The sequence below is a fragment of the Carcharodon carcharias genome, chromosome 18 (assembly GCF_017639515.1).
Source record: "Carcharodon carcharias isolate sCarCar2 chromosome 18, sCarCar2.pri, whole genome shotgun sequence".
NCBI lineage: Eukaryota > Metazoa > Chordata > Chondrichthyes > Lamniformes > Lamnidae > Carcharodon > Carcharodon carcharias.
In genome coordinates this window covers 28,713,116-28,735,579 of record NC_054484.1, presented here as the reverse complement: position 1 = coordinate 28,735,579, position 22,464 = coordinate 28,713,116, and positions in this window count along the sequence as shown.

Here is a 22,464-nt window from a genome sequence, read left to right as displayed (position 1 = left end):
TCAATTCAGTAATAGAGGTGCCCAGTTGTTTTATTGATTGCATATAGATTCTGCTGTGAAACATGCTGATTGATCACCTACACAAGCAGCTTCTCTGAATTATTATCGCTTTTGTGATGTCAGCTTGTGTAGTCTCAAACCAGGCACAAAATAAATAGCCTGGGAGAATCTGTTAACCATTGTAATTCAGTAAATAATCAACAAGGAGATTGAATAAAGTGCCACAGAGTCACTGAAGAAAAACATGGAAAATTTTGTATATATATATATATATATATATATAATTTATATAAATATATACTTTACCAGCTAATAGGGGTGGAAAAAGAAATAGGTGGGGTTTTCCTGCATGCGCACTCACCAGTTCTCAATTCATCCTTCCCCATTCTCTTTAATAGTAAGAAAAATTGTGGACTGTCCACTGCAGAGTGTGGAACATTGTCCATAATATTTAAAGCATAACATTACCAGTTTTCATTTATTACACTGAATGAGGAAAATGCTTGGATTTAACATCCCTTTCAAGGTATTTATTGTTAAAAGTTTAGAACTGCTTCTTGATACTGTGCATAGGCAGCAAGCTATGCTCACTTTACAACTTTGGCATTTTCAGTTTGTGTTTTTTATTGAAGTTTGAAAATTATCATTCATTTTCTTTTCCTTGTTTTATGCGATGGCTTTTCTCTACTCTTGGGAAGGAAAGACTCGGGCCTGAACTTTTAGGTCGGTGGTCCGCCAACTGCGATCAGCCCCTGGTCGTGATTTCACGTTGGCTGGCCAATTAACGGCCTGCCAGTGTGAAATGCGCGCTTTGAAGCTCAGCGCTGCTGGGGTTGGGGGGGGGGTGGAGTTGTCGGGAAGAGGGCGGGCGCTGATGTCAACGCGGACGTGGGCCAGCGCTGAGAGAAAGCTCCCTGAAGGCAGAGAGCTGCCTCAGGGAGCTGGGAGCTGAAGACCTGAAAAAACAAAAATAAAGGTTTCAGAAGTTGAAGCAAAGTGTCCGTGCATCATAATAAGCCACCTGTAAATTTTTAGCTATTGAAAATGCTGTCTGACTTTTGCACGTGCCCACTGACTGAAATATTGCGCAAGCACGGGATGACATCAGGACGCTTGCCCGATGTCATCTCGCGCAATTTCATGCCGGACCGGGTTGGGCGCACGCCCGTCAAGCTAAAAATTCTGCCCTTGCATTTATACAGCACCTATCAAGTGTCTCAGAACCATCTCATAGCACTTCATAATAAATTGCTTTAAAAGGGAATTATAGCAAGCAAACACTGCAGCTATTTTTACTCATGCCAATGACTTACAACCAGAAATAAAATGGATGACCAGCTAAGTTGTTTTGGTGCTTTTGGTTGAGCAATGTATCTTACCCATGGCATCCCTTTTCTTCTTCGGAAAGCGCTATGGATCTTTTATGTCCACTTGCAAAAATTAAAGAGGTATTCAAGTCCTATTTTTAACAGTAATCTCAAGGATGGTACCTCCAGACAGTGTAATACTCTGTCAGTACTGCACTAGAGTGTTAAGTTCTGACTCAACTCTAGCGTATTGTGCATCCACCTTCCATTTTTCCCATCATCCTTCAGCTGTCTGGGTCCCATGCAGTGGAATTCTCTCCTTGTACCCCACCCCCCCCCCCGACTCTGTCTATTCACTCAATGTCCTCCTTTAATATCTCCTTGGAACCTACATCTTTGACTAAGATTATGGTGATCCCTCCTAAAATCTCTATCTTGGGTTCTGCTTCTATTATTTTCTGATTATGCCTCAATGAAGCCCTTCAGGATGCTTTTCTATGTTATAAACACTATATGAATGCAAGTTATTGTTGCAGCCTAAATTACTGGGCACACTTTCAGTTCCTTGATCCTAGTGCACTGCTTTGTCCACTTAGAAGACAAATTTGGACATTATGCACATACTGGCCGTGATATTCTATTCACTATTGTTAGCAGACGAGAAATTTTGCATTGCATTCATGTGGTTCATCAAATATACTTGCAGCAGGTGAGGCTCCTCACAGATGGAAAACTTTAGTATAAAGTCCTGAGACGCCACCTGAACTCATAACTTTGTAATTCAGAGAAAAAATTGATAGTAACTCAACGTAACTCCTTAAATAAAAGCCAAAAACTGCGGATGCTGGAAATCCAAAGCAAAAATAAAAATACCTGGAAAAGCTCTGACAGCATCTGTGGAGAGGAACACAGTTAACATTTCGAGTCCGTATGACTCTTCAACAGAATCTGTTGACAAGAGAACTGCTGAGTTTTTCCAGGTATTTTTATCTTTGTTATGTAACTCCTTAAATGTCTGGTCGCCTTTCTATCGTATCAGATCCCTGCCATTGATGCTGCTTGATAGGTTGTAGGAACTCTGTACAAACTGCCTGTGTGGACTGCTTTCCAATTTTCACTCTCCTTTTGTGGTGCCACTTCTTGAGGCCAAGATTGGGAACTCCCTGTGAGACAATGACAGGGGAAAGTACATTTACCATTACTCTGTCAAACATTGCGTTGATATGTAGAACCACTGAAATGATCATTTCTGGAATGATAATTTAACTAAATTATCGTTATTATGTAGTATTTTTTCTAATTCACTTAAGGGAGAAAGGAAAAGCACTGTTCTCTTCCCCATGAAGAAATCACCAGTGAAAACATATCCATGAACTCATGAAAGTAAATGTTTCTTGGAGCCAGATACCAATTGGCTCATCTCCAGCTCAAGGGACCACATTCTGCTTTAAGACAACTTGTTTCCATTTTTCCCGTACTCTTTTAAACTACTAGTTGTTTACTAAGTTTCTCTGCCCCTTCACTGTTTATAAATATTATAGGAAGCTAAATAAATAAGTTATTTTGTATTCAAGGAGCACTGATTTTTATAGAGATACTTGCACAAAATAAGGGCTCACATCGCCTGAGACTGGATGTATGAGCCAAGATGCACATCAGTGGAAGTCCTGATGCACTGACTTCAGAGGAAATTACCCGGGGAGTTTCAAGTTCCGACAGGCAATTCCCCTTCTCCCCGTGACCCTCCAATGACGTCTGCAACTCTGAGTTAGAGCTGGAGACTTCAGACAGTTCCAATGTACTTGCCTGGATAGTTAGACAGAAAAATCCCAAGGCCAGAATTTTCCTGTTGGCGTGTGGGGGCAGGCCCTGCAGGCTGACACATAAAATGACGCTCGGTGACATTTAGGTGGCCAGGAGCGCAATGGCCATTAATTAATCACCCAGTTAAGGCCCTTGAGGCAGCAATTGACTGCAATTTTTCTGGGCCCGTGCGATCTTCAGGATGTTGCACTGGCACATCGGGCTGGCGGGTAGGAGACATTTGTATAAACCTCATCCACTGACAGGATAAAAGGGGTGAGTGGGGTCGAGAATGTTTTCTTACAGGTATTTAAGTGTGAAAGTTACTGATACTTGCCTGTGTGAGCAGGAATACTTCAAAACTCATACCCAGCTGCTAGGACAGGAGTAAAAGCCTTCAGGCCAGGACTCTTCAGTAAAGATCATTTTTGGAACCTGCAGCTTTCAGGAAGCCTTCCCTTAGATTGGAGTTGTGCTCTCCACTGGAGGCACTACCTCTGAGGAGGGACGGAGGGCCAGAACGGGGAGGAGGCCAGGAGTCCACATTCAGCCTCCGGGGAGCCACCTTTGGAAGGACAGGCACAAGCACGAGGGGTGCAGGGCCAAGAGGTTGTCCAAGGTGGATGCGGCTGCAGAAGGCGCCACTATCCTGCTGCCAGGATTTACAGGCGGCGATGCAGCTACCTCAATATGTCTGAGGTGCAGTGCCGAAGGATGCTCCGTCTCTCAAGGGAGACAGTATCCTCCATCCGTCAGATGATAGGCTCTGAGATCTCCGCAAACAGTGTGGATGGACACCCCATGCCAGTGGCTCTAAATGTCACAGCTGCCCTCAACTTCTATGCCTCCGGCTCTTTCCAGGGGTCGGTGGGTGATCTCTGCGGAGTCTCCCAATCAGCTGTCCACACTTGTGTCAACCAGGTGACAGATGCTCTGTTCAGGCATGCATTGACCTTCATCCACTACCGCTGTGACGATGCCAGTCAGACAGAGTGAGCCAGAGGCTTTGCGGTGATTACTGGCTTCCCCCGTGTCCAGGGTGTAGTAGACTGCACACATGTGGCCATCAAGGCGTTAGAGGTGAGTCTTCGTCAACAGGAAGGGCTTCCACTCTATGAACATGCAGCAAGTGTGTGATCACAGGATGCTGATTCTACTAGTCTATGCAAGGTACCCAGGCAGCTCCTACGACGCTTACATACTCAGACACTCCCAGGTGCCGGGGCTCTTCAGTGCTCCAGCCCAGCTAGATGGATGGATGGCTGCTGGGTGACAAGGGCTATCCCCTCAGAAGGTGGCTCATGATGCATCTCTGCCATCCAAGAACAGAGGCTGAGCAGCAGCACAATAGGAGCCCCGCCTCCACAAGGGCTGTGGTGGAGAGAGCCATCAGTCTTCTCAAGATGCTCTTCTGATGCCTGGACCACTGAAAGGGTGCACTGCAATACCCCCAGATAGTATGTCACTGATAGTGGTTGCAGGCTGCGCTCTCCAAAATCTGGTGCTGGAAAGGGGGGATGCAGCAGATGAGGAAGATGTAGAAACAGTTTCTCCGGATGCACACAATGAGTCCAGCAGTGAGTCCAAGGATGAGCATGCAGAGGAGAACACTGAGGGGTAGACACTGACTCGGGCATACTCCAGTGAGGCAGGGACACCCGGGAGGCTTTAATCCAAAGGACCTTCAACTAGCCCAACATAGATGGATCTTCAGCACATGCCAGGGCTGCAGGCTTCATACTCGATACCTGAGTGCTGAATCTGCCTGGATAGTAACATTAACTAAGGCTCTTGTCAATAAAGCTCAATGTCAAACAACTCGCTCATAACATCATGGCTTCCTATCCACTTGCAGAAGTAAGGAATCACCCTGAGGCATGGCAACATGTCCAAATTTATTGAGAGAACAAATGTAACTTCATAAACCAAAAAAAGGTGTTGGACATCACACCAAGTCTTCCAAAAACTGCTAAGGTCCAACTTAAAAGCACCAGTGAGAAACCCGTGGTGTTCCTAAGGCGCCTTAAACTTACACTTAGGGTTGCTATGTCTAGGTGCTGTCCCCTTGCTGGCACTGGCATCTGAGACAGCCTGCTCACTGTGCTGTCCCGTGGGCCTCGATGATCCTGGCGGACGGTCTCTGGCCCGTGGAGCCTTTGATGGCCCCGCCTGGGAGGGAGTGGCCAGTTCCACGGCTGGTTTCTCATCAGTCGCCACAGCCTCATCGGTTGCCATGGTCACTGGCAGAGGAGCTACTGCCCTCACCCGGAGTGCCCTGGGAGGTGTCCGCAGAGATGACAGGCAGCCACTGCACTGAAGTGAGGTCGCCTCAGACCTCCCTGCTCACCGTGGATGGATGGACACCGAGCTGGGATAGTCATAGAGTCATAGAGGTCTACAGCACAGAAAAAGGCACTTCGGCCCATTGAGTCTGCGCCAGCCAAACAAGTACTTAACCATTCTAATTCAATTTTCCAGCACTAGGCCCATAGTCTTGTATGCCTTGGCATTGCAAGTGCACATCCAAACACTTCTTAAATATTATGAGGCTTTCTGCCTCTACCACCCTTTCAGGCAGTGAGTTCCAGAGTCCCACCACCCTCTGGGTGAAAAAAATTCTTCCTCACATCCCCTGTAAATTTCCTGCCCCTTACCTTAAATTTATGCCCCTGGTTATTGATCCCTCCAACAAGGGGAAAAGTTCCTTCCTGTCTACCCTTTCTATGCTCCTCATAATTTTATTCATCTCAATTATGTCCCCCCTCAATCTCCCCTGCTCAAGGGAAAATAATTCCAGTCCATCCAATCTCTCCCCATAACTAAAACTCTCCAGCCCAGGCAACATCCTGGTAAATCTCCTCTGCAGTCTCTCTAATGCAATCAGAACCTTCCTATAATGCGGATTCTATAACTGCACGCAATGCTCTAGCTGTGGCCTAACCAGCGTTTTATACAGTTCAGCATAACCTCCTGTGAACTCCTCAAGCATGGGCACCATGCCACACATAGCCTTATGTATCTCTGCCGGATTGCCCCGCATACCCTGCTGCACCTCCAGTGTTTGCTGCCTCACAGGCGACTCCAGAGGCACATCATCAGCCACCAACCGAGCATGTACATGGTCCCCAGGAGTCCTCCGACTGTCGGCGCCCTGGGCACTCTCTCTGTCTCTGCCCGCACCTCAAGCGAGTGTGACATGCCCTCATCGCCATGCCCTGGCACACTAGCCAAAGATCTAATTCCCACTGAGGTGCTAGTATCTGCGTTGGTGCCTGCCTGGTTGAGATGGTGTGATGCTGGTGAGTGGATTTCCTCTGGGGCCTCAGGGGTGAAAGGTGGGTCCTCTGCCTCTTCCTCCCGGCCCTGTTCTGGTGATGCTGAAAGGAAGAAAAAGGACATTTGATTAGTTACAGTGGAGACAATGTCAATTTACATGCTGCTCCCCCAGATCATTATGCGCTCATCCTTCCATAATCAATGGTAAACCCATGTTGCTAACTTCAATCACTGAGCATTCAGCAGTGCTGTGGCTTTTGGGACACACATGGTGACCTGACTGCTCACCAAACATACCTCCTCGTGGCACCCCAGTCTCACTGCCACCAGTGGACCTGGGGGCAAGGCGCCTCTCCAGATCCATGGCCTGTTGTTGGAAAGGTGTCAGTATCGCCACCTGGGCTTGCCCTCCATCAGTCTGCATTTGTTCAGACCTATTGTGTGCAGTCTTTTCCCGAAAAGGAGAGAGGAGCATTGATTAGTCCAGCCTGCATCTGAATTCCCATCACATCCCAGCCAACCCAGCCAGAGTGGTACATTGCAGGTCTCCAGTTCTTCATCACCTCACAGCTGTTGCACACTCACCCAAACAAGCCAGGGCTGACCCCCCCCCAACCCCCTGCATTGCCGAAATGCTGCCTCCTTCACATGTGGCGCCACAAGGTGTCACTTTGCTAAGCAAGGAGGCACAAGCAGGTGGAGCGCAAAGACCAGCAGATGGATTGGTGCCCCACCACCTGGAAGCTCCCCTCCCAGCATGTTAGCACCCTGACTTTGACATGCTTCCCAGTTCCAGCACTCTGCCTAGGTGCAGACCCTTGACTTTCACCCCCACTCTATACTCTTGGTGTCAGTGTCACACATGCAGCGGATGCAGGACACATCCTAGCTCAACCCTCTCAGGGTGCACCCGGCATGGGCAATATCTGCTGGCTCACCCGGTGAGGGATACACGCTGTAAAGGATTCAGTGCCATTACTGTACTCAGAGTTGCCGGGTGGGCGGGGGAGGGGAGGTGGTTTGGGGGAAAGGGTGGCGGCTGCATTAAGTGACCTGAGCCAACATGGTGCTCACCCTTCCCGAGCGCAGGAGATCATTCAATCTTTTGCGGCACTGGAGCCATGTGCACCGCACCACATCACGGGAGCTAACACTCTTGGCCACCTCCTCCCACACACATTTGGTCAGGTGGGAGGCCTCCGCCTCCTGTCCCTCAGAAGAAGGACCTCCCACCGCACTGCCACCTCCTCCAGGAGGGCAGCTAGGCACTCACCAGAAAAACGAAGGGGACAGTGCACCACTGGCCTACCCTCTGGCCTGGCCTGTCCCGCTGGCCTACCCTCTGGCCTTGCCTATCCCGATGTCCTACCCTTCGGACTTGAGTCAGGCACATTGCCCCTCTGATGTGCTCTTCTCCTGGCCATTGCAAGCAGCCTTGCAAAGTCAATCCTGACTACCCCCACCAACCAACTACCCCCCGACCACCCACCACTATGCAACTACCTCCTCCCCCAATCCGACCTGACTAGCTCACAAACTAACTACTCCTCACAGCCACACCCAACTACCCCCCCAACACATATCACCCACCTGCCAACTTATCCACTTACCTCATCCTATTCTACCCACTTACCTCACCCACCCTATTCACTTATCTACTTAACCTCATCCATCTACCCACCCTACCACTCTACCCTTTCACTCATTCATTTACTCATCCACTCACCCATTCTCAAACATTCACATTGGACATTTAAATCTACCTATGGCAGCTAGTGCTGTAAAATGGGGATGTGTCCAGTCTTCCCCCCAACCGAAGACCTGGTCAGAAATGTGGAGCTGCATCAGGCTGCAGAAAAGTATGGTTGGAGCAGCAATCCGATGGTGATTGCTGCTTCGTGAAAGATCCGGGCTATTAATGCCTAGTCTAACTCCTGGGTAACTACAGAACTAACACTGCCCCCCCGACCCCCCAATCACTCACACTAATTCACTGACTACCCTAAGACCCCAGCTATCCCCACTGACCCCCTGACTACCCCCCCAACCAATTCCCCCAACCTGATCTGACTAACCTTCCTGACCACACCAACCCTGGACCACCTGACTACACCCCACCTGACCCCCTGACTAGCCCCAAACTCCTGACCTGTCCTGACTGCCCCTCTTGATCAGACCTGACTACCTCCAAACCACCTACTCACCTGCCCACCCACCTCACCCACCTGCCACCCTACGCACCTGCCCCCATCCACCTGCCACCCTACCCACCTGCCACCCTACCCACCTGCCCCATCCACCTGCCCCCTATCCATCTGCCACCCTACCCACCTGCCACCCTACTCACCTGCCACCCTACCCACCTGCCCCTACCCACCTGCCACCCTACCCACCTGGCCCTATCCACCTGCCACCCTACCCACCTGCCACCCTACCCACCTGCCACCCTACCCACCTGCCCCTACCCACCTGCCACCCTACCCACCTGCCCCTACCCACCTGCCACCCTACCCACCTGGCCCTATCCACCTGCCACCCAATATGCATCCAACCAGCTGAAAGTCAGTATTTCCACTGTACCAGTTACAAACCATGGAAGGAGATTTTATTTATTTACAGTCATCTAATATCTTAAACATAAGCCTGAGGAAGAAGTTACATCAGCCCTGTGTCTTATTCTTTCTATGTAACTCAGTAGCTAAGGCCAATTCAGACTAGATAGTCTGCAGTTCATTGTATTTATATCTGTTAAGCTCATCCGACAGTAGATATCATTTCAAACTGATGTAAACTTAAAGGGCTTTTCCTTGGGCTTCAATTATTGATTGGAAAACAGCAGTAAATCACAGCTCTGATTTTTATGCTCAAGGCAATTACTAGTAAGTCAGTGCTGGGGTCTCTGCTGTTGACTTGAGGACATCAAAGTGTTCAGGCAAGAATTAAAAATGATTTAATACTCATTTATGCTTGCTAAAGAAACCAGCAATAAAAAGATACTTGGAAATTAGTGTTCAGCTTCTGCTCGGCTCCATTATCAGTTAACCCGAGAGCAAATTAATGACTGAGATAAATTGTTGAAATATTATCTCATTGGGAAGTATTTCTACTATAGAAGAAAACGAAGCTAAGCCAATCCTTTTCCTTTATTCTCTTCTAAATGCACTAATACTGAGACACAAAATTCCTGTACTTTGGTAATGATAGTTAAAGACTATGGCAGGTGTTAATAGTGGCATAAAGGTCAGATAGCAGGAATTCATAATAGCAGAACAAGAGTTAGCACTTTCTGTAGGCAAAACATAAGAAGAACTTACAAATTGGCCCTTGGGGGAGGGGGTAAGGAAAAAATCAAAATGGAAGACACAGTTCATGATCTGAAGTTGTTGAACTCAATGTTAAGTCCAGAAGGCTGTAAAATGCCTAATCAAAATATGAGGTACTGTTCCTCCAATGTGCCTAGGGCTTCATTGAATTTCAACAACTTCAAACGTTGAACTCTGTACCCCATTTTGAATTTTTCCACCCCACCTCCCTTTCTTCCGCTCTCCCGCACCCCAGCCGCCCCCCCCCCCCCCACCCCCCAAGGCCAGTTTGGAACTTGTTCTCATGTTTTACTTTTAAATTGTGCTGACCCTTGTTCTGCTATTAACGCATTGTGCTATCTGACCTTTATCCCACTATTAACACTATCATCATCACTCCCTTTGTCTTGTGTCCATGATACCTTTGTCATTTAATCTCTGCTGAGCTCCAACTTATTCCTGACCTTCTATTTTGCTCCACCTGCTCCACCCCTTCTCCTCAACAGCATAAAATCCATCACATTTCTAGCTCTCTTCAGCTCTGAAGAAGTCATATAGACTCAACATGTTAACTCTCTTTCTCTCTCCACAGATGCTGCCAGTCCTGTTGAGTTTTTCCACCATTTCCTGTTTTTATTTCAACTGCATCTGCAGTTTTTTTTGCTTTTATTCAAGGATCATGAGCCCCTGGATAGTGATCAGAAGTGGAAGACCTCGCTGATGGTCCTCACCATAGTATAGGGACAATGAGGTCAATAATAGCACTCACAATCAGCCTGGCTAGACCAGCCAACTGAGTACAGACCAAGGATTGATCATGGATGCTCCTGATTAGCCATTGCATCAATAACACTCCACGAAGTGCAATTACTCAAGCTGAGCTGTATGCCAGTTATGTACTTATTTCTATGGCAGAAATACAAATAGACAACTTTGGTGTGATGCCCTATATAAAATGTTCTTGTTCTTCATCCGATCATTCACAAGAGCTCCTAACCAACTTGCCCACATGGGACATTAGAATAATTCAGGTGAACAGCTAATCTACACGCACTTCTTGTCTAACATTTCCCTTTGCCCAGCCCAACCCCAATAACATGGCATTTGGACAGGCCTCTGAACATGCTACTTTGCTGTCCCTTGTTTTTATTTGATTATAGAGATATCACTGCTTGAAGTACTCATACCATTCTGTGATACTACATTTTTTCTTTTTGGCATCTAATATCAGCATCAATAATTCTGCTTTTGTTTCAGATGCAGGATAAAACTCTGGACTGAATTTTGCTGTCAGCGAGAAGGGGGCAGGACCCGATGTCATCCCACCCCATTTAAATTTTCAGGAAGGCGGGCCTGCAACAAAATCAGCTGCGTGCCCGCTGACCTGTCAATGGCTAATTGAGGCCATTGACAGGATCATTGAAACAATTAAAGGATCTGTCCGTCCAACCTTAAGGCTGGCGGGTTGGCCAGGAGCCCCGGCGGGCAATAGAAAAAGCATGAAACCTCATCCGCCGGCGGCATGAGGTTTCAAGTGGGGATTTAAAAAGTTTAATAAAGTTTTAGTGTAATTTATGAACATGTCCCATCTCAATTATCACATGAGGGGGACATGTTAAGGATTTTTTTCTCTATTTTTAATGTTTTTAAAACTGTCTGCGATCTCTCTGAGGCAGCACTTAGCCTCAGGGAGATGTGCGCTCTTTCGTGCACATGCGCGAAAGAGTGCACTCTCGCTTTTGGGGAATCCCATTCCCCCTGCCCGCACAGGAAGCGTATAGCGCATCCCACCAGACGTCACGCGGCCTTAATTGGCCCGCCCGTGTAAAATGGCGGCGGGGATCAGCTCCCCGCCCGCCAGAGATTGGGTTGGGCCCGCCTGCCCAGTAGGTTGAAAATTCTGCCCTCTGCCTTGTGTTACCCAAACAAATGCCAGGAATTTCCTCAGGGGCTCTTCCAATCGGTTGCCATAACTTCAGCGGAATTGCCAGGGAAACCACATTAATGGAATTTCCACCAAAGTTGCAAAAACCAATTGGGGGAAACTTCTGAGGAAATCAAAAAAAAGCAACCTGTACAGCTCACTGTGAAGTGCTTCTGAGAATGATGTGAAAAGAGCTAAAAAAGAGGAACAAGGGAATTGAGGGGGGAAATCAAAGCATAAACATTTGGGGGAAAAAAACGCTGTTTTTCTGAGTACCAAATGCTACCACCTTATTGGAAAAAAATGCTTGGGCTTCTACATTGCACATCATGGCATTGCAACATCTACAGACGGCTGCATCTGGTTGAGCAGTACAAATACAAAGTATTCAGCCTTGACATTCCAAGAATAATGAACAAACAGAATGTCATTCATGATAACTGGCAAATTAGGAGGGCTTATTCCTAAATCCAATTGCCATTAGTTTCTTTACAAGGCATTGTGACTATCTTACCAGTGTTGCTGAATTATAGCAATTCTTTCGTGACTGTAGAATCTGTTCTCAAAGTTATGCAAATACAGTGGTTGACGTTATATTAGTGAAGAATGTCTGAACGTGATGAATTTATGATAAAGTCATTTCCTCTTGTTTGTGATAAGCAAGTCTCAGTCCATAGTAAGTGCTGTTTCCCTAAGATGAATGAATCATGATCAAGTGATGCCCATCTCTTCTCAGCATGGATTTACAAGACTACTTCTTTAGAAATATCCACTGATCTTGAGTAACTATGACTGGTTCCCTGGGCGTGCTTCTATTTCACGATTGTAAAATAGAGTATTTAAAATGGATGGCACTATCACATCATTAGGTTTTAAATTGGGAATTAAGATGGTCGGTATGCTAGTAGTGGTGAAATATCTTGGGTGCAGAAATCAATCAAGATAGTAGCTTTATAATATGGCTTGTTTGAAAAGTCAATTTCTACCTTTTGACAGGTGGAGTTATAATTGCTAGTCAAGACTAGATGTAAAGTTTAATCTCAAGGAAATAACCAACGGACCCAGCAATTTTAAACCATTATCAGTTTGTTGTGTAAGGTGAAAATAGAACTCTAATATTTTGATTGCTTGACTACTGAAAAGATCTTTTAAAAGAAAGAAAGGAACACGCTTATAATCCAGGAAACCTCTGTCTTCTATTCATTTAGCATTTATAAGCAGTCTGTGCTATCTAAAGAGAAGGATATTGGGGTGAAGGCAAATCCTAAATTAGTTAGTAAAAGAGAGATATGATAATAAAGACAGTGTTAGAGAAAGTAGTTAAGATAAAAAAGGACAAAGTGCTGGTAGCTAATGGGATATATCTGAAGATCCTGAGAGAAATGTGGGAATATACAATAACAAATGCCTTATACTTAAGGGTTTTATTGGCAGTGGATGTGTACCAGTGGGCTGGAGAGTGGTCAGTGCAGTACCCCGCTTGCAAGATTTGACCATACTTTGAGTGAAAAAAATGAAAAGATTCTTCCTAACATCAGGGGCTCCAGGGTCGGAAAATAGGGGTCAGGACTGTTTCTGGGTCCTGAACCAGCCCCCAGGGTTTAGGCTGGAGGGAGCCATCACCCATTGGGATTTTCACAGAGGCACCCCATTAATTAGTATAAAGGCAGTTCTTCATCCAATTAAGGATGGTGGGTAGGCTCTTGAGGTTGGAGGGCCAATCAGAGGTCTTCCAGCTTGAAAGCAGACTGTAATGGAAGGTAAGTAAAGGAGAGGGCACTTCACTATGGAAATGCTCTCTCTCCAACTTCCTCAAATCCTTAATTAGAACATAGGTCAGAAATTTTGGATGGGCAGGCGTCCGTGATCGGCGGGCTCAGGAGTGGCCAGGCAATGGACCGCTGGCCATGATTGCCCCCCCACGATTTCACGTGATTCCAGCATGAAAGGTGCGCTGGAATGCTCAGCGCTGCCAGGGTGGGGGTGGGAAAAAGGCAAGCACTGAAGCCAGCGCGGGCATGGGGGAGCTCAGAAGGAAAGCTCCCTGAAAGCAGAGAGCTGTCTCAGGGAGCTGACAAATTTAAAATCAATAAAAGTAGAATTTAAAATTGGAAAAAAATGTCCCACATCAGAGTGAGACACCTCAACATACGGATGATGAAAGTTTTTTTCAAAACATTCTAATCTTTTTTAAAATTAATCACAAAAACCTCATCCTGTCCTTAGATGAGGTTTGCTAAAAAATGCAAAGGCCGCCTGGCCGATTTTCCCACCAGCCAGTTGTAACGTTGGACTGGCAGTGAAAAATCAACATCAATTGCTCCATTAATGGCCTTAATAGGCCTCTTAATTGTTGGTGGGCTCGCTGCTGACTCTTGTTCGTGCCCGCCGACTGAAATGTCATCTGTTATTTCACACTTGAGCGTGTCTGGCGCACACCCACAAGCCGAGCGGAAAACTCTACCCAATTCAGCAGCCAGGCCACCGCTGTAGGGGATGGGAGAAAGTCAATGTGGGAATTTGGAAGCCCACTGGACAATTCAGTTTGCCTCCTTCAATTGGCTTCAAGTAGGCTCTTAATGAGTCCATTTGGCTACTACCACATGCAAGCGGGTGCCCTGCTGGCCTGGATTCTGCCTCTGTAAAAATGGGACCGAGCTGGGATCTAACTGGGGAGCCAGCATGTTGGTCAGCGGCGCTAATTTTCTGTCCCTCTTGCCTTTGATCTCTGCCCGATGGGGGATGAAAATCCAGCCTAGTTATTTTCTTTTGCACCCTTTCAAATATCCTGGTATATCTTGGAGGATACGCTGGGTTAACCTCATCAATGCCTTTTCATATATAGCTTACTTTGAGAAGGTCACCTCTCAGTCACCTCCTTCTAACAACAACAACAATAGCATGTATTAATATAGCACCGTTAATATACTAAAACATCTCAAGGTACTTCACTGGGGCATTAAAAAAGAAAATATGACTCCAAGCCATGTAAGAACACGTTAAGGAGGTAAACAAAAGCTTAGTCAAAGAGATAGGTTTACAGGAGGAAATGTAGAGAGATGGACAGGTTTTTGGGGGAGAATTTTTGGATGGTATAGGGAGCTTAGGACCTATGCAGCTGAAGATACAGCAATTAATGGTGGAGCAATTAATATTGGGGTTGCTCAAGATGCCAAAATTAGAGGAGTGCAAATATCTTGAGGCTTGTGGGGCTGGAGGAGGTTACAAAGATAGGGAATGGTGAGGTCATGGGGGGATTTGAAAATGAGGATGAGAATTTTAAAACTGAGGCATTGCTTAACTGGGAGCCGATGTAGGTCAATGAGCACAGGGGTGATAGGAGAACAGGACTTGATGCGAGTTAGGATAAAGGCAGCAGCGTTTTGGATGGCTTGAAGTTTAAGAAAGGTAGAATGTGGGAGACCAGCTAGGAGTGTGTCAGAACAGTCAAGTCTGGAGGAACAAAAGCATGGATGAGGGTTTCAGCGGCAGATGAGCTGAGACAGGGGTGGTGTTATATTATAGGATATTATTATATCCCATATTATAATATGGGATATTGCAATATTATGGAGTTCGAAATAGGTGATCTTGGTGATTGTATAGATCTGTGTTCGGAAGCTCATCTCAGAATCAAATATGATACCAAATTTGCAAACAATCTAGTCTAGCCTCAGACAGTTGCTAGGGAACAGGATGGAGTCTGTGCTAGGGAATCAAGTTTTGAGGGGGGGGACCAAGAATGTTGGCTTCAGTCTTCCCAATATTTAATTAGAAGACATTTCTGCTCATCCAGTACCAGATGTTAGAAAAGCAGTCTGACAATTTAGAGACAGTAGAAGGATTAAGGGAGCTGGTGGTGAGGCAGAGCTGGGTGCATGAGCATACATATGCATGATGTATTTTCAGATGGTGTCACTGAGGGGCAAGATGTAGATAAGAAATGGGAAGGGGCCAAGGATAGATCCTTGGGACACACCAGAGATAACTGTGGGAGTGAGAGGCAAAGTCATTCTAGATGATTCACTGGCCATCATTAGATAGATAAGAATGAAACCAGGCAAGCGCAGTCTCATCCGACTGGAAGATTGTGCAGAAATGTCAGAGGAAAATGGTGTGATCAGCTGTGTCAAAGACTGCAGATAGGTCAAGAAGGGTGAGGAGGGATAGTTTGCCTTTGTCACAGCCACATAGAATGTGATTTTTGACTTTAATAAAAGCCATTTTGGTACTGTGACAGGAGCAGACTCATGCTTACAGGGATTGAACATGGAGTTCTGGGAAAGATAGGCATGGATTTGGAAGGTAATAACACCTTCAGAGACTTTGGAGAGGAAAGGGAGATTGGAGATGTGTCAATCGTTTACAACTGTGGGTGCTCCAAACATTGGTTTTACGATGACCAATATATATTACCTTTCATTTATCTGTATTGAATTTCATCTATCACTGGTTTGCCCAAATGCAATTTATCTTTTTATTTGTTTATTCATTCTTCCTGATTCATTATTGGAACATGGGCATTGATAGCAAGGACAGCATTTATTGCCATCTCTCACTGCTCTTGAGAAGTTGGCGTTGAACCATCTTCTTGAGTTGCTGCAGTCCATGTGGTTTAGGTACTTTCACAGCACTGTTAGGTTGGGAGTTCCAGGAGTTTGTCCCAGTGATAATGACAGGTCAAGATGGTGTGTGAATTGGAAGGAAAATTGAAGGTAATGGTGTTCCCACATCATGGCCTTTTTAAATCTTTGGGTATGTCACCTGTCTTGACAGGTCTTCCCCAAGCCTAATGTAGTATTATCTGCAAATTTGATCAGTTTTCATTGTGTTTCTGTATCAAAATTATTACTGTAAATAGGAACTGTAGGAGCCCTAGCGTTGAACCCTTTGGCAGCCCATTTGGTACTCTTCCCCTCAACCTGACATCAATCCTCTAACAAGTACTTACTATTTTCTTCCTCTTAGCCAATTTCCTATCCATATCCATGTTTTGCCATGATGTTACACGGCTTTCAGCTTCAGCAGTAATCTTTCACAAGCAATTTTAGCCTTTTAAGTGCACATGATTTTCAAGTCAAGTGATTTTCCACTGTCCACTTGGGATGCTACTACTCAAAAAGTCAAAGATGCTTATCTGGCAGGATCTTCCCCTCAGGCCCAGGTGCATGCAGCCTCCTTCAAAGATTTTAAAAATTGACTTACCCCTTGAGAGCACATTGGCTTCAGTAGCTCGATTTAGTCTCAACAATTAAACAAAGGAAAATCAATGGGGAATACTTTCTGTTTAGAGTTGCAGTGAAACCTTTACACCAAGGATTCCATTGCAGCAGTGAATGGATTGCACATCATAGAGCATAGTGTAATTGTGGCCTGGAGCAGGTAGGACCAACATTGTTCCTCAGTGCAGCTTCCAGTTGCCATTGTACCTTGTGTAAAAGTTCAGTAACTCACTGTCAAACCACTTTACAATTTGAAATAATGGATTATTAATATTCTGTTGCAAATATCTCATTCATAATTCATATGATTTAGAATATAAGTTTTAGTTTTAGGAATTACATTTTTAACTGTAGATAAATGGTGGGATCTGGTTAAGAAGTTGGTAGGCATCTCAAGTGAATGTATTTTACATAAACTTAGAGTTAATTACAGTTAAAAACTAACCTATGTTTATCTTACAAGGTCAGAGGTAGAAGTGTAAAACTTGAACAATGAATGACCCATCTCTGGGCTTGTAATGGAGCCATAAGGTCTATACTTAACTTCAATAAAATAATTGAATTATGCATGTGGTTCCCAGATCAAAAGGAGGTAAAACCAGGTTGTAAACAAGAGAGTTCCTTAACAGAACCAGCAATTTGGGGGGTGCGGGTGGGGGGAGGGAGAGGTGGAGCGGGGGTGATGTCGTTAAAACCCCATCAACTCTGAATTATTCATATGGGTTCCAGAATAAGAGAGTTATATTGAAGGCCAAATAATTTGTTTGCATTTCTGTTTGAACCACCTCAAAGCAAACTATGTTGCAATAAAGTTAGTGATTAAGAGTGGAGCCTTGGTTAGAAAGTTATTTTGTTTAATTTATCTGTGTGTGCTTGCTGACAGAAACAAATAGTTCAGTTTGGGGAACAGACAGAGGCAGTTATAGCTTTGTTTTGGTGTAGACTGCACCTCACCAGATTGAGAGTGCCAACAAAAGATGGTAGGCCTGCCCTTTATGTGGTGAACATACTAACCTCATCTTTCACCACATGAAGTGCATGTAGGGCCCTATCTCAGATTGTACATTTTTGAGGGAAAAACAGCTGGAAGATTTGCTTTAGCTTGCAGCTAGTGGAGAAAATCTACAGTGGTCCTCACAGAGCCTTGCGGCAGTGGTCAGCAGAGTTGGCTTGGAAAGCTATGGGAAGGCAGTTGGATATTTTCCAGCAACCCGAACAAGGAGCTGAGGCATCCACAGTCATGAGGCCTGTAAAGAAAAGGTGGAAGGTTGTGTGGCCAAAAAACAATGGAAGGACCCCAGAGAATCTTAGCACGAAGAATAGCTGGAGACGGAGGAGAACTCAGGTAAATTCAGGAAAGTTGTGGCATACATTTTGGATTGGTCCCAGGAATAATGAATGAACCTTCAAGATCTTGTAAGATAAGGGAATTCTTGGGAGAAGTAAAAAGTAGAACTGAATTTATAGCATAAGTCCTAATAAGCTATAATGTTAATGTTGTGGTGCTTGCTTTATTTGAATTCTTTTCATATACAGTAATGTTTGTTTTTGTTTAAAAATGTGAAATCTTGTGACATAGTTCTGTGAGTTAATCGCTGGGTGTTCAGATTTCTTCAACTTGTTACGATCTTGTTAGGGATCGTTAATGTTTAAAGTATTTTGCTGTACTTCAGCAGTCAGCTGATGTCAGAGCAACATCAGTAGTGAAATAGATTTCAACACTGGGGTTGGATTTGGAAGAACAAGTGTAAGCATAGTTGTCAAACCCCAAGAGACTCAGGAGCACCTCGCTCACATTGAGAACGAAATGGCATAGATTTAAAGTAATTAGCAAAAGAAACAAAAGCAACATGAGAAAATGCTTTCTCACACAGTGAGCTGTTGGGGTCTGCCTGAGAGTCTGGCGGAGGCAGGTTCAATCGAGACATTGAAAAGGAAATTGACTGTTATCTGTAAAGGAAGAATGCACAGGGTTACGGGGAAAAGGTGGGCGGAAGGCATTAAGTGAATTGCTCATTCAGAGAGCCGGTGCAGCCACGATGGGCTGAATGGCCTGCTTCTGCACTGTAATAATTCTGTGATTCTGTGGTTGCTTGCCCACCCTTCGTTTGCCCCCTCCCCCCTAACCTGCCTTCATTAAAGTCAGTGGTGATGAATTAGAAGTTGATTGCAATTGGGCTTCCCTGCCCTCGGTACCCCACCCACTGTGCTGCAGGGTGTTGGTGGAGAATGTTAAATTGACCCCTTTCTCTTTAAGAAGCCACAAAGACGGGTTAGGAAGTTGTATGCCATGTTTATGTAGCATCACGATAATCTAGAGGATAAGCTTCACTTCTGTATTCTAATATCTTGCCTGTCCCTCTGTATAAAAGTGGAAGGAGTTTTCTATCTCCCCACAATATGATCACCCTGATCTTACATTTCACAATACATGCAAGAGGCCTAATACAGCAAATACTGTTTAGCAAAATTTTGTATCAGTTTCTAATCAAATTTTGGCAATAAAACAAATTATTAAGGGAAGTGCATAGATACTGATGAAAAGGTTAGACCGTTTTTAAAAGGTTTGCTACATGCTCTGATTGTTTGATATCTTGAAATTGTAGCCTCTGTTGGCTGACTTTAAAGACACAGCATGTCTTTGAAACAAAACCCCATTGTTTTTATTCTTTGCTACAGTCACCTGCATTGATCCTGCTAGCAAAACAGATACCTCCCACAGGCAACAATGAGGTTCGTTTTGTAATTTGACAAGAAGCTAGCAGATATATAGCTAAGATTACATGCTATATAATAATTTGCATTCATTTGCAAATTCTTTGAAGCAGTTTAGTGCTGACTGAATACCTTTACAATGTACAAATCAAGGGCGTTAAGTCACATAAATCTGTCCGGCTGCCTACCTTTTGGCATAAAGTAGAAGAGCCTGGAGGAGAACCTGTACTATCTATTACAGATGCCCAATGCCAAAGTACATGAATGAATGTTTTCTGTCAGGTTTTGAATACATCAGATCTTCAAGATCAAAGCAAATGAACCAGGGTTAGCACTGGATGAGAGAGATATTAAAGTAAATGATGGAAATGACATTAGCTTTGAGCGTTTGGCCTGAGTCACAAGCTGCTGACATGAAAACAGGGTAAAATATGGGTTACTCATGAATGCTGTAGATATAAACATGCTTGGAGAAGAAGAAAGGCAAGACAATGAACAGTAGAAAGAATCTGGGACAGGATGATCTATATTTCATCTTCTAATTTTTGTCTAGTTCATCAAGCTTAATGTTCCCCATACAATTCCCTAAATAAAAGTATCATAGAGTAATGTTTCAGCAAACCCCTTGCAGTGCCTTTCAGGGAAGGGGAATACCTGCCAACTCTATCTGGACCGGTCTGTTACTCCAATCCCAAACCAATGCGATTGACTCTTAACTTTGACGTGAGTTAGCACCATCTTCTCAGGGTGACTAGGGATGATCAATAAATGTCAGCATTGCTAACGATGGCCACATATTGAAAAAAAAATGAATTAATAAGAACCATTAGCTCTTAGGAAATATATGAGACTGACAGAACAATGCTCATTCTCCAACTGTTCATTTCCTTCTTTATCAAGTGACAGAGGGAATGCCTTGCTCTGTTCTTCCTTGGTGCAAAACGCTTACCAGCCTGGCTTAGTTATGAAGCTAATTCTTAAAATTAAACGACAGTTTTCTTTTGATGACGTACAATTGTTTATTGGCAAGCAGAAGAAATTATTTAAACAAATAATGAGCTAATGAATGGGCGGCTAGATGATTGTTCATAAAGATTTGACTTACAATCATAGATATTGCATTTTGTTTATAATTTGTTCTATTCCCTCCACCACCACCCCCCCCAACCCCCCCACATCCGCCCCCCCCAGCCAGCACCTTTCAAAATTTTCCATATTATTCACCATCCAATGATAGTAATGTGTGTGTCTGTGTGTATGTGTGTGTTTGGAGAGCTGGGCTGGATTTTTAATCTGGGATCGGGAACCCATCATCTCAATCGTTTCTGGGTCCCGACCCTGTGTGGTTACAGTGATGTAATACAATACAATGTGATGTAATACAATACAACTCAATAACATTTTGAAATGTTAAGGGTTTAATTGGCTTGGGGGGGTGGGTTCACCACCCAATTAGCTGCGCCAAGAGCTGCCTGGATGTGGCTCCTAGTAACTGAGGGCCCTTTGTGAAGGGCATGGAGAATACTCCTGTCCACTGCACGCTTTGGCAATACAAACCCTGTCATCAGTGGGATTGATTGTGCTATGGCACCTGCTGTGTAGCCTGAGTTCTCATCATCACCTTCTTGTATTTCCCAAAGCGCCAGTGTGAAGTGGGAGCAGAGTGTCCCAACTCAATTATCATCAGCTTCCTGAGGCATCAACATCACATCATTTCTCCATACCTTCCCACAGAGAAGGCACACTCAATTCAGTTGGGCCTCAAGCTAGCTTAGAATGGGGTGCTTGGGTGAATTGCACCTCATGAGTAAGCAGAAGGAGGAGAGTAGAGTCAGCTTGTGAGTAGTCTCCTTCAGAGGACGGGGGACAGACCTATGTTCTACTTCATGTTAGAAGATGGCTTTAGTTGTAATGCCTTTCTACATCCGTGGCCAGTTGGTGAACAGGCTTCAGGAGCTACCTCTTCAGAGGACAGCCCTTATCCCCCAGCGGCCACCCACAGAGTCTGGATGTTGGCCTGAAAAGATACAGCACACCTTGGATTCTCAAAGGAAGGAATCATGGCAGCTGTCCGGGAACCAAATGCAGGCCTGCAAACAGCGCTTCCTGTGGACACAGACCAGTGGGACATTCAGTGAGTGGGAGCCTTTTCTGTTCAGGAATCCGGCTGACTGGTCTGTTGGTGTCTTGATGGCTATGTGGGTGGCTTGAGGGGGCTGAAGCCCTAGACCTAAGAGTGGCAAATCCTAAAGCCTTCTGTGCCTGTGATGGCCAACCTGCCTCAAATTGAATGTATTCCCCTGCCCTTTTGAATAGGGCACCTATGATCTGCCTGTTAGTGTGATGAACTCCTGACTGCAAGATGCCACCCGGGTCTGTAGCTGATCCCTGGTATGACTCAAGACGGATAAAAGTTCAGGGTGACAATGATATTGAGAGCTGGAGGTAGGGGACTGCTATGGGGGCTGTGACCAGGAGGATGGCTCTGCTGAGGCTCCTCCTTGCTACTTTGCCCAATATCAGAGCAGCTTGCTCCCATCTCGACTCACACAGCTGGTTCTCGTTTGTTCCCCAAGGCTTCCTCTAGCTATCTCTGATGCCCAAATGATGCCAGCAGCTTTATGTCCCTCTCAAAAGTCCAAAGAGTTCACAAATATGAGCCTCTCAGCACTAGTGATCGAAACTTTGTGTCACTGGCTGAGCAGCTGAGTATAAAGCTCTGTTTCTTAGACATGTAGACCATTGCAGCCATTAGCTCTCATGGCTCCCTGCTGTTTTCATGACAGCTACACTGTGACATGTCCCAGACACTGAGGGTGGGACTTTCCAGCCCTGCCTGCCACTGGGATCGTCCAGTCCTGCTGAAAGTCATTGGACTTCTGGCTGGGCCACCGCATCTCCCGAAGCAGGTCCCT